The sequence below is a fragment of the Podarcis pityusensis genome (genome assembly GCF_964106645.2).
Source record: "Podarcis pityusensis genome assembly, chromosome: 3".
Classification (NCBI taxonomy): Eukaryota; Metazoa; Chordata; class Lepidosauria; order Squamata; family Lacertidae; genus Podarcis; species Podarcis pityusensis.
In genome coordinates, this window is record NC_138026.1 from 10,206,281 (window position 1) to 10,219,138 (window position 12,858).

At 40.8% G+C, this 12,858-nt stretch overlaps 1 protein-coding gene across 3 annotated transcripts in view; it reads right to left on the minus strand.

Annotated features, from left to right (window-relative positions):
- Window positions 1-12,858, minus strand: part of RANBP17 (RAN binding protein 17) — a 183,961-nt gene that overhangs the window by 103,599 nt on the left and 67,504 nt on the right. The gene's annotated exons all lie outside the window — the stretch shown is intronic.

Consider the following 12,858-nt stretch of genomic DNA (forward strand, 5'->3'; position numbering starts at 1 on the left):
ACAACCTCATGGTGGTCAGAATCTATAGCAAATGCTTTTTTGCTCTCTACAAGGAGTTAGACAAGCAGGGCACAGCTATCCAACTCCACTCTGCTAATCTTCCCCACAAGAATGCTGTGGTACAAGCCAAGGACGCAACTGTTACTTCTGCACAACTGATAGCAAGACTGCCACCTCTGGAAATTCTCAACCCATTTATCTATCTATAAATAATAGGGATTTATTCCCACTCCAAAAGGAAGGTACTCACTGTGGCTAACAAATCAAGCATTAAAAGATAAAAAGCTTTGTGCTGCTATACTACTTTGCACCTCTTCCGTATGGCAAAGTTTGTATAAAAACAACACATGCCGCATGAGAGTAGGGCATTGTTAGGGTCCAAACCATCTTAACGCCTCAACAGGAGACAAACTCCGAATCCTCTCGGATCAAAAGCCCAATGTTATTTCACTATTGCATGACTCCCAAAAGATATAAAATATTTTTAAAGGAGGGGAAAAGCTAACGGCAAGCATAGATTGCTTCACAAGAAATTAGGAAGAATTGCCATAAATAGGTCCCAGTACTAGGCATGGCACGTGGCTCTGAGAAATTAAAACATTTTCAGCTCAAAAATAATTCTAGCTAAGCAGTAATAAGAATCAGAGTCCAAGTATTGCATCATTAATCAAAAGTGACTTTGTACTAGGCATCTAAGGAATAAGTTTAATTAGAAGTACTGTATGTGCGGAATACTTAGGTATTAGCATAGAGTTGCTCCCATTCTAATGGCCAATGGGTAAAAGGTCTATTTGCAAAACACACATTAAATCTTTCATTTTTATTCAAAGCATACAGTTGTATACGGATACAAACAAATCCACTGAAGTCTTTGAAGCCCCCAATTACTGTCTAATAGCAAGCATGCTTAGTCTGAAATAATCATATACTTGGCAATTTCAAAAATGAATTCAGTATCGGCTAATACATAAGAAACCAGCAGAGCATGCGAATGATGATGTAAATCAATGCAGGAATACTCAAGTCTGAATGTAGTTGTTTGTGGATACATTACTAAATTCTGCATCAGCTTAGTGTCTAATAAATCATTCATGGAAACGGAATATATATTTATGTGTTGTTATTTGGCAATTCAAAACCTGTGCCTTTTTAAAAAGACTGCTGATTCAATTACTCCAGAACTATTACCTTTAGTTATTAAATGATGTTGACAACTGTCACTTTAGCAAAGCTCTCGCTGACCTTAAGGAAACCTGACGGAGGAGCGATGGGAGGAGGGGACGGAAAAGACAGCATTTCACTAAAGGAACGAAAACCGCCAATTCCTCCATTTATGTTTTACAAAGGAAGTGTCTACCGATACAACAATTAAAGAGTTTATGAAGGCCTGCATCAGGTTTTTTTTTCCCCTAAAGCACTAAATTGCAAAACATCAACTGCATTACCCCAATAAGTACCATACTACATCATCGCTGTAATAAATGATGAAGTGCTCCATGCAGAGTGTTCTATTTGGAGCAATGATTCATTGTGCTCAGGAAAAAAAAATTGCTGACACTTTCTCGAAGACATTTCCCGTAAAAGGTTGAAGTCCTTAAGCAGCAAAAAACAAAAAAGAACAAAAACACCAGCGTCCATCATCTTTAAACCCTATTGATTTCTGGAGAAGATTTAAAAGGCTGTTTACTTATTTCCCATCATTTTTGTCAGTGCTGTAACAGTTCTCTTCCCACTGAATAAACCTCTCATGATCCTCCTGGTGATTAAGGTCAGACAAAATGTCAAACTCCTAATGCTAAGTGCTTTCACATTAAAAATTAATATCAAATCACCAAGTAAAATCCAAACAAGATCTCCAACATGTAAACAGTACACAATATGGATAATACTGACCATTAGAAGGGGGAGAAAGAAAGCAGGATAATGCATACACGAGAAGCACACTTGGCAACCAGAACTTAACCTTTCGCTCTTGCATCCTTGCAACCCGAGTTATTGCGGTATGGTTGACACAGGCCTTTTAAAAAGTGGTTCTGGAATTAAAGTTTGAAGCCCTCTCCCATATTCATACCAAATCTGTTTACCGGTTTGTCTGGACCAAGGCAGTTTGTTCTCATTTTATTCCGAGAGTTTTGAGCCATCAAAAAATCAGCATGCGGTTCTCAAGCATTATTCTCGGAGACACTGCATTTATCAGAGGCTGTAAATGGATGCACTTTTCTCTTTTTTTCTTAAGAGAAGAACAACACACCGTTTCTCCATAAAAGCAAAGATGGCATCCCCTACTTATGTTTATTCGCCTCACATACATACACATGTATTATCTAGATGTAAAAGAACAGAAATATTCTCAAGGGCTGCATATTTATGTCAAATGCACAGTAACACACCAAAACAAATTTGCCCATATTTCACATGTTCCTCTGTATTTTTTATATGCCAATCCTTGGCTAGACCAAACTTTGCACCCCAAACAAAACTATATGCGCACTAGAGGCATGGCAAATAATTTTGATGTTTTCACCCTATCTTCTGCTTACCCAGGCTCATAGGCACAGGGAGCATAATAGGATGTTATTTATATATTTTATTTAAAATACCCGCACCTTGGCTTTCAATTTTAGCCAAACCACCACAAGGTGGCTTTCAGACAGAGCAAATTATAATAATAAAAATATTAATTCTGAATGCAAAAAAATCAATTAAAAGGGCATAAGGAACAATAACCACTATCGTAAAACTGCATAGCAGAAAATCGATAGCAGAAATAAAGATTTCATCATTTTATTCTGCTGTATATGTAAAGGTAAAGGTACCCCTCACTGTTAGGTCCAGTCGCAGATGACTCTGGGGTTGCAGCGCTCATCTCGCTTTACCGGCCGAGGGAGCCAGCGTTTGTCCACAGACAGCTTCCGGGTCACGTGGCCAACATGACTAAGCCGCTTCTGGCGAACCAGAGCAGCGCACGGAAACGCCGTTTACCTTCCCGCTGGAGTGGTACCTATTTATCTACTTGCACTTTGACATGCTTTCGAATTGGTAGGTGGGCAGGAGCAGGGACCGAGCAACAGGAGCTCACCCCGTCGTGGGCATTCGAACCGCCGACTTTCTGATCGGAAAGGTTTAGACCACAGCACCAACCGTGTGGGCCTAGTCAAAACGAATACCTCCAATGGAGAGGGCAAAGAGAAGGGATAAGGAGTTTGTTGGGGGGGGGGGGGAGATAACTATGCCCTTCCAAAAAAAGGGGGAAAAAGGGAGGGAAGAATAGTACATGCCTTTATAATACTGAGAAACAAAACGTAATGGTAAGACTTACGAGTTGCAGTATTGCAATCACTATCAAATGCCCTCACTTTACTAGATAGGTCAGTTGAAGACCTTTTGTGAGACTCGCCTAGTGAGTCCAAGCCCTGCACAAGGACTTTTGCTTGTGCAATGGGTCATTCCTCCCACGCCTTCCCTTGTGCTCCTCCTCAAATTGGCTCAGTGTCTGTGTGTGTCAGGGAACCCCCAGAACAATGCACAGGAAGAGGAAAGGGGGGATCATTCAATCTGGCAAGCTGCAATGCTGACAAGATGTTCAGCATAGCGCGCCACTAAATTCTACACTTAGACCAGCTTTCTGACGTTTATTAGAAGGAGACACCCAAGAGCAACCTCCCTCAAATTCATGGTAATTCAAAGACAGAGAATGAAGACATGAGAACCAGAATTGCTAGACAGTGTTATTTCAACAGTTGATCAATAACAGCAGCCTGTAGCAAGGTGTGGCTCCATAACCACCTGGTTGCAAAGGATGCAGTAGTAGGTAGGGAATTCAGCTCTGGAATTTTTCAACTTAAAGCAAGTTTTCAAGATTCGAAAAGGAACAAGATATTCAGTGGTCTTGCATGGTTCTTTGGATGACTATCAGAAGCAGAATACAAAATAAAATGCTTCATTAATTACATTGTAGGATCTAGCTTTTTCTTGTGAAATTGTTGCTTTTTAAAAAACCACTTCCGTCTAAAAGCTTGAGCTATGCTCTCACAACGGCAGCATGTTTGTCTTTGTCCTCCCTTGGCAAACGTCATAATGCTGCATATAAGCAGTAAGAAACGGCCTCAGTACTGAAGCAGACAAGTGTTGTTGTTTTTAATTGTTGTACAACCATTAACTGTACAAGCTTTGTAGTGTACGTTGTATATATGCCCTTTACCTTCTTTACTTTTGCAGCAATTGCTGCAAAATGCAAAATGACTTTCCGAGTGCGACCCACCCCCTAAAAATGCACACAGGAAATCAAAATCTCTTTCTTCTAAAACGCTCCCTAATTGAATAAAAGTTAGCGCAACCTTAAATACAGCTACAGCTTTAACACCATTTAGTCTAGACATCTTTGATGGAGTATTAGTGTTATAATGTCAAGCAGCTGGCCATTAGTGGGTATTATGAAGCTATTTAATACACGTGCAGAACCAAAGTAACATGATAATGGGTGTATTATTCATTAGTAACTGGAGACCTTCAGCCAATGCTCTCACTGGTTCGTCAAACTCCTCCCCACCTTTCAAGCCCCAGAAGAAGCTATGCTGTCAATGCTATTTCCAAGAGCTCTGTCCAAGCAGCTAGAACGTTTGTACACATTGTCATAGCATTATAGATGCAGGATGGACGCTGCAAAGGGGTTGGAGTGCTTCTAAGGAACAGGCAATTTTTAGTCCGCTATACTGATAATTCCTACAAGCAAATCTTGACTGCACCATTATTACAGCTATGTAAATATGAAAGTATCTGCTTGGTACAATCTATTGTCTTACACAGGATATAGATAGAGATAGATCACATTGATTTGGCATTTGCAAAACACATAGTCACCTTTCTTGGTCCCTGCCATTTAAAATGTAGCCTGCATGCCGGCATAATCCATAGCGGAAGAAGGGGACTGCAGGGCGCCCTCCAGTAGGTGGGCGCAACACTGCCTGAAAAGACAGCTCGGGGTGTGCCGTGAGACACGGCTGGCGCACGGCCTGCAGGGCGCTCCAGCCGCCACCTCCCTCCCAGCTACCCTCCAACGGGCCAAGCCCTGCCCGAAAAAGCAGCGCTGGGCACACTGCAGATGTTCCGGCCTGCAGGGCATTCCAGCTGCTGCATCCCTCCTGGCCATGAGTAGGCCAAGCACTACCAGAAAAAGCATGGTGGGTTGCGCTGCCGGGAGGGCACCTGGAAGGGGCACCCAGGAGGGGCGCCGCTGGCATGCGCCAGCCTGCAGGTTTCCCTCTTGAGTCCTGGGTGTCCTGGCAGCGGCGCACCCCATGTTTTTTCCGACAGCGCTGGGCTGGCACAGGCCAGTTGCTTCCCTCCCAGGAGGGATGCATTCACACCTGTGGTGCGGGGGGGTGCGCATGCATACCCCCTGCCCCCACGGCGCTGGCAGGGGTTGCTACGCTGGTGTGCATAATACATTTTTAACTTGCTGTTCTGGAGGTTGGAAGCAATGGGAAAGGAGAGACAGCAGTTGTAGGGCTGCCATATTTTGAAGAGCAAAAAAGAGGACACATTTGCCGACTTCAATTTTAACTATGGATCGCTATGACAACTCTACCCATAAAAAAGAGGACATATGGCAACCATCAGGTTCAACCATGTCCCTCAACTACCTGACCCTCTAGGTCTCGTGGGGAACTGGATTGGGCCAGATTGCTTCCCCCACTCCTTCCATCCCACGTGTGACAGGTGTGCAAAGCCACCTACCTGCCAGTGACCTTGAATCACAATTATGTCATGTAACCTCCACAAGGGACCCGGGTTGCGCTGTGGGTTAAACCACAGAGCCTAGGACTTGCCGATCAGAAGGTTGGCAGTTCGAATCCCCGTGACGGGGTGAGCTCCCATTGCTCGGTCCCTGCTCCTGCCAATCTAGCAGTTAGAAAGCACATCAGAGTGCAAGTAGATAAATAGGTACCACTCCAGCGGGAAGGTAAACGGCGTTTCCATGCGCTGCTCTGGTTCGCCAGAAGCAGCTTAGTCATGCTGGCCACATGACCTTGAAGCTTTACGCCGGCTCCCTCGGCCAATAAAGGGAGATGAGCGCTGCAACCCCAGAGTCGATCATGACTGGACCTAATGGTCAGGGATCCCTTTACCTTTAGATTTAACCTCCACCACAACCAGCAGAGTTCTTCAAAAGCTGATTTCTGGGCACCTGGCAATCAGCTGCCTGTTGGGGCTTCAGAATCCCCTTTTAAAATGCTTTCTCACCCAGTGCTTTGAATAGGGACTGTAGGCACCACTATTCATTTGACCTTTTGTCTAAGCCAGGCATGGACAAACATGGCCCTCCAGATGTTTTGGGACTATAATTCCCATCATCCATGACCACTGGTCCTGTTAGCTAGGGATGAGTTGTGGTCCCAAAACATCTGGAGGGCCAAGTTTGGCCATGCCTGGCTAAGCCAAGCTTTTATACTGTATATGATGTTAGATATACGACAGGTGGGTGTGGCTTGGCAAGGCAGATGAGGAAGTCTGGAGGGCCTAATCTGCTATGCAGGCCAGGTGTTCCCCATCCCTGTCCTAGGGAGAGCTTAAGATTGCAATCCTATGAACGGTTGCCTGGGTGTAAGCCCTGCTAATGCAGTGAAACATTCTGCAAAGATTATAATGCCAGAAAACAAGGAGACACCTACTGGTTTTTCTCAACCTTTTCACTTACATTCCCAGATGTTTGCTCAGCAATTAAACTCTCTCAGTCTGGGTTACAATGATTGGACTCATTTGCCACAAACTGACTGACACCCTGGAAATGTCCAAATAAAGACAAGACATGAAGTACTGCTTTAACATCCGGAACCTTCCCATTTGTTCCAGGCAATGCTCTCCATTTCCATGATTAAACTGGACCTGGAGTCCCTTTCGAGATACCATGTAGTTGGCAGTGTCTTGTATAAAAAAAAAATGGGTGCGAACTGATATCCTTAAGAAGGAACTCTATAATAAATATTTTTCAAGTAATAGAAGAATCAGAACACATTACATTAAAATAGCAAACCACAGAATTATTGAAGCTGATGTAGTTCGTCATTACTTGGCTTGAGTGCTATTACTATGCACGGTTTAAATGCATTGAAGTCCCACAAAATAAGGGCATTTCAGATAGTCAAAAATAGCACTGACTTCATGTTATTTAACCTCCTCTCCAGTCCTCAAGCTCGCTATCAAGCGCCAAGTCGTCATCTCTGCATCTGACAGAATCCATCATGGAAATTACAGAGATACCAGTATCATCTCTTTTAAAAACAAAATGTCCCACCTTTGTAACTAGATCAGATCTGTTCACCCCTATGGCCCTAAGCCAAATTTAGCTGTGCAAACCATGTTTTATATGTTCCTACTGAGCCCTAGTAACCTCAACATTATGAGTTTGACCAAACTGTGGAGGCAGTGGAAGACAGGAGAGCCTGGTGTGCTCTGGTCCATGGGGTCACGAAGAGTCAGACACGACTAAACGACTGAACAACAACAACAAAACCTCAACATTTACTAGTTAACAAAGATAATTTACTTTTGAATTAAGAATCACAGAAAAGACAATCAAACTAGACATAATACACCACTTGCTTCCTATCAAGGTACACGGTAAGGGAAAAGGTAGAACAAGCCATTCAATTGTGTGTGAAAAGTAGGATTAAACAACGGAAATCCAACTTACATTGTGGAAAACTGAAAATCTTGTAGCAAATTCATATTCAACAGATTTTCAGGGAAATTCATACTACAGGGTTTTCAATACCCTGTTACACAATTCTGAAAAAAAGAAAAGAGCAAAGCTTAATTTTCCAGAAGTAGAATTTCCCTCTAAAAAAACTCAAAATCATTTGGAAAACTGTTACTAATTACCAGTGCTTTTTTTCTGGGGGGACGCAGGGATACGCATACCCCTAAACATTTTGTGAATCTAAGTTTGGCCTCATTGAGGGGCAGTATTTCAATATGAGTAGGAACATGAGAGTACCTCTAAACATTTTTTTTTTAGAAAAAAGCACTGCTAATTACCCAATAATATCCAAACGCCTGACCCTACTAGACACACTGGGGGGAAAAACACCCACAACAAGGAAAACACTGGAAGTGGTAGGAAGAAAATACTATTTTCTCCTGTGAATGGTCTGTCCTTATCAATCTGGACCAACAACTGTCCCATGAGAGGACTACAATGGGAGTCAAGTGAGGAAGCTATTTTTTTACCTATTGTGTGATCAAGGTCAGAAGAATTCTAAGACACTGAGTATTCATTCCATCAGTGATCTCACCAGTAAACAAACACACCAAAATGGATCAGTTGATACCCCACTGTGCTGACAGTACAAAAGTACTTTACCATCAAAGTTTCTGCTAGGGTTAAACAACAGCTATTTAAGAGAGTAGTTGTGAACTCATCACTCGATAACTCCTCATTTTTATTTGAGAGAGCCATTCATCTCTCCTGTTTCTAATATGAGTTCTTCTAAGGGAACATGGACCCATTGATTTGTATTAGAAACTTCTTATAGTCCACGTGGACCATCAGGAAAATGACAGTTTATTCATCTAAATAAAACAAACAGAAGACTTCATGTGTTCTTCCTGATTCTCCAGCTCTTTTGACAAGAGCTGATACTTTTAGCAAGTGATGGCTGGGCAAAGGTTGGATAATTTCTCTCCCCTTAGTGATTTCTCTGTGATGGGCAAAACTACATAAAACAACCCATTTATAAAGGTTAATAATAATAATAATAATAATAATAATAATTCTAGATGAGAATAGTTTTGTACACTGGCAGTTGTTGTTGATATATTCTTTCTACCACACCCATCTAACTGGGTTGCTCCACTCACTCTGGGTGGCTTCCAACATATACAAAAACATAATAAACCATTAAACATCAAAAACTCCCCTATTCAGGGCTGTAAAGGGAAGACACACTGAAGAAATGCCAAAAGAATACAGAGGAACACTATAGAAATACATCTCAAAGAAATCAAAAGCGGTCCCTATTCAGAAATACCATGTCAATGACATTAATAAAACAAGATTGTTTTTTTAAAAAAGTGTTCATATCCTTCTTAGGGACAGAACTGTTCTAAGAACTCATCTTCAGAGAGTAAGAAAATTATTAGTACTACAAAATATATTGATCATTTTTACTTTCCTCTGTGAGTATGTTAATATCTTGCTCTTCCTCTGCGATATTTTCCATAATTTAAAATGTGTTCCTTGGTATGAAGGAGATCATTAAGGGTATTGCAAAACCGTTAAGCTGTGTGCTTTATACATTATAATTAGTTTGGCAGATCAAATACAAATCACTTTTACAGACTAACTAAAACAACAACACTGAAGTACCAGTTAAATATTGAAAATAATTAAAGGAATCATGTTTAGTGTGGCATGATTAGCTAATTCACTTTACAAGCATTTATTAAAATGAATTCACATGTTATTATTCCATAGGTAGTTACACAATAGTGTTTATACAGGAAAAAATATAATGAACCAAACTCTTTGTATCCAGCCCTTCACAATTAAAATGAAGACTCCCCAAGTAATATCAATCTAGGATAGACTAATTAAGTTTGGTTTGATAACCATTCATTTCTTCTATTGCCTCTGAGCAAATTGTTTATTAGAGAAAGTTATTTTACACAAATCAAATCAAATTGGGTAAGCCATTATATTTGAGAGAAACCTTAGCCATCAGTCAATTAATCCATCATTTTCTCCAGACACTTTTGCTTAACAAGCAGATCACATTATCAACAATTTAGATATCAGATGATTAAATTATAACAGAAAATCTATTGACAGTTTTTCTAATACTTTTATTATGAGTAAATACACTGAGTAAATAAATTTTTTCGCCAACTTATGAGCAAAATAAGCATCTAAAATACAGTGGCAATAAAATAAAAAAATCAGACAAGAAAACGCCATGTTTTTCAAAATCTATTCAACAATCTGTGGATTATGCAATATCAAACCATGGCAGAATGAGAATGCGACACCATGGGTACCTTAGTTTGTGGAGCTGTTGCTGCTCAGTCTACACCTGTGAGAGGTAATAGGCAGGGTTGAGAATGAGCAATTGAGTTTTGCTCATAAGATCCAGCCTATGTGACAAGACCCAGGGAGGTCCTGTAAGGAACAACTAGGATAATCTCTGCCTTCTGTTCCTATGTGCCCTAGGAATCAGTTAAAAATAAATTAAAAATTCAATATTTTATTATGAAGCTACAATAACAATCCCATAAGGAATATGAAATAAAGGAAGAAAAAACAACAACCCCAAAACCAACCAGGGTTCACAGCCATTACCTCAAAAAATAAAGTACAAACCAACGATGAAATATAGCTTTATTTGGTATTCATAATATTTGTTTTGTATTTTCTGCATCAGGTCAGCTCTTGTAACATCTAATTCAATGTGTAGTCTCTTGAGGATGTACTTTATTTTATGAGGGAATGGCAAGAATCAGTTTTATTGTTAAGGGAGACATATACTGGTCAGTCCTTGGCTGAGATATGTACTCTGCTGGCCTAGGGACCAGCAAAGTGAAGAATTTCATTGGCAGCCAGTTCTCTGAGAGCATGAACAGACCCTTAGGCTCTCAGCTTGTTGAAGTCCTGCACTGAAAGTAGCATCCTAAATGGCATTCTGTTTATGCTGCAGAACAGAATATTTTCTGCTCATTTACAATAATATACAGTAGTACAATCACAACACGATACTGACACAACACAAAGCCAATGTTCGTTTGAACCATGGTTCGCTGAGTATGCCAGGACATTTAAACTGAAGTTCACCACCACAACTTCTGGGGAGGAAAGATGGCGGACTAAGTTATTGGCTGCCGATGCCCCCGTCTGCAGAGATAATTATAGGGTGGTCAGATATAATCAAGGCATAAATCTTGGTTACCAAACTCCCTTTTGAGATAAGGGAGGTTGGGAAACCCCAAAGGCTTGGAAGAATATAACATCACACTGGAGAAAAGGAAGTTTTCAGAATGAACATCTCGAGTGTGGAACTTTCCACTTGGCCCACACACTGCACAATTACCCATTTAGGGCACAAGTTCAACAAAACTCCTTCTTTTAACTATTTGTAAGACTGGAAGCAAATAAGAACTGGATTTTCTATCTGCCAGTTAATTAGTATCCAGAAAGGAAGTGGGCTGCTGGGTGATGATAAAGCACTAACAGGCTAGTTAACAAGCTTGAGAAGGAACCAAAAAGCTTAAATTAACTACTGAAGACTTTGAAAGATTACAACTGATAAAGTAGCTCTGAACCTGCTATAAATCTTCAGCTTACACTGCCTATAAATCTCCATCTTGGGCATGTTGTGTCTGCTGTGAAAAGCGAAACTGTATTTGATTCCTGTGGGGAAGGAATATGTAGGCAGGCACAACTTCCTGGAGGTGGAGACTCCCAAGGGGTGCGTGGGTGACTAAACAGAATATGGCAAAAATAATGTTGCATACCCCACAGATTGTGGCTTTTTTTTACAACGGCTACTAAATGAACAGTTGTCAGAATTAAGAGTCAAAATACGTGGAATTGTAAGAGTGAAGAATGAAGAATGCACTGGATCTGTGGGAGGAGATTTGGATCAATTTCTGCCTGTACATGAGACAGCATGAGATAATGAACTGGAGGGGATGGCCTTGCAGCTGTCTGGAGGACTGGAACAGACAAAGGAAGCTGCTATGATACCGGGGAGATAAATGGATTTACAATCAGAAACACTAGGAGGCAGGTAGAGATGGAATTGAGGAAAGGTTCAAGTGCGCAAATTGAAGTGAACAGAGTACAAAAAGCCTCAAAGCTTATGGCGGTTGGTGTGGGAGAAGACTGGAAGAAATGGATGACCCCTCCCCTTTTAAACAGGATGAAAAATGATTACAGTGGTACCTCGCAAGATGAATGCCTCTCAAGACGAAAAACTCGCAAGACGAAAGAGTTTTTGGTTGTTTGAGTTGCTTCGCGAGACGAATTTCTCTATGGGCTTGCTTCGCAAGACGGAAACGTCTTGCAAGTTTGTTTCCTTTTTCTTAAAACCGTTACAGTAATACAGGGTGCATTGCTTGAAGAGGTGCAGTTGCGACTTGACTTCGGGGAGCAACTCATAGCTAACTCTGGTAGCCTTTTTTGAGGTTTTTGAAGATTTTTTGGAAAAAATTGAAACCGTGCTTCGCAAGACGAAAAAACTCGCAAGACGAAAAAACTCGCAGAACGAATTAATTTCGTCTTGCGAGGCACCACTGTAACAGGAAATGAGAGCAGAAAACATGGAACTGAGTTTGATTTAATGAAGATTTAATGAAGCTATAACAAGCAAATAAGTTGGGACTATTATACTATTAAGATTTGTGGAACCCTTGGGGAGAAATTTATCATCTTGACTTGGAGATGCATTATTTTGGACACTTAATGACAACAATAATTGAAGAGCTACTTTTGATTTTTGAGTGGAAAAAGGTAAATCTGAGGTGCCTGGAGGTGAAGATTGAGAAAAAGCTGGACATTAATACAGCTAGAAGTAAACTGGGAGTGTATACCTCGAATACTTTAAATAATTGTTATAGATACAATTGATAGACAAGAGAATCGGAAGGCCCTCTTTTTTGTTTTTGTTAATTTATTTATTCTCTTATCTTGTCTTTCTATGGTCTTTAATCTTTGCTTGCTCTTTGTTCCTATATATATGAGAATGCTTTGCTTTTTGAAGTTTTCGATCTTGGATTAATGAAGATACACAAAGGAAGGTGATGGATGGAAGATAAAGGGCCTGCATGAGGCAGCGTGGAGAGGATCTATCATGGCATTACCATATC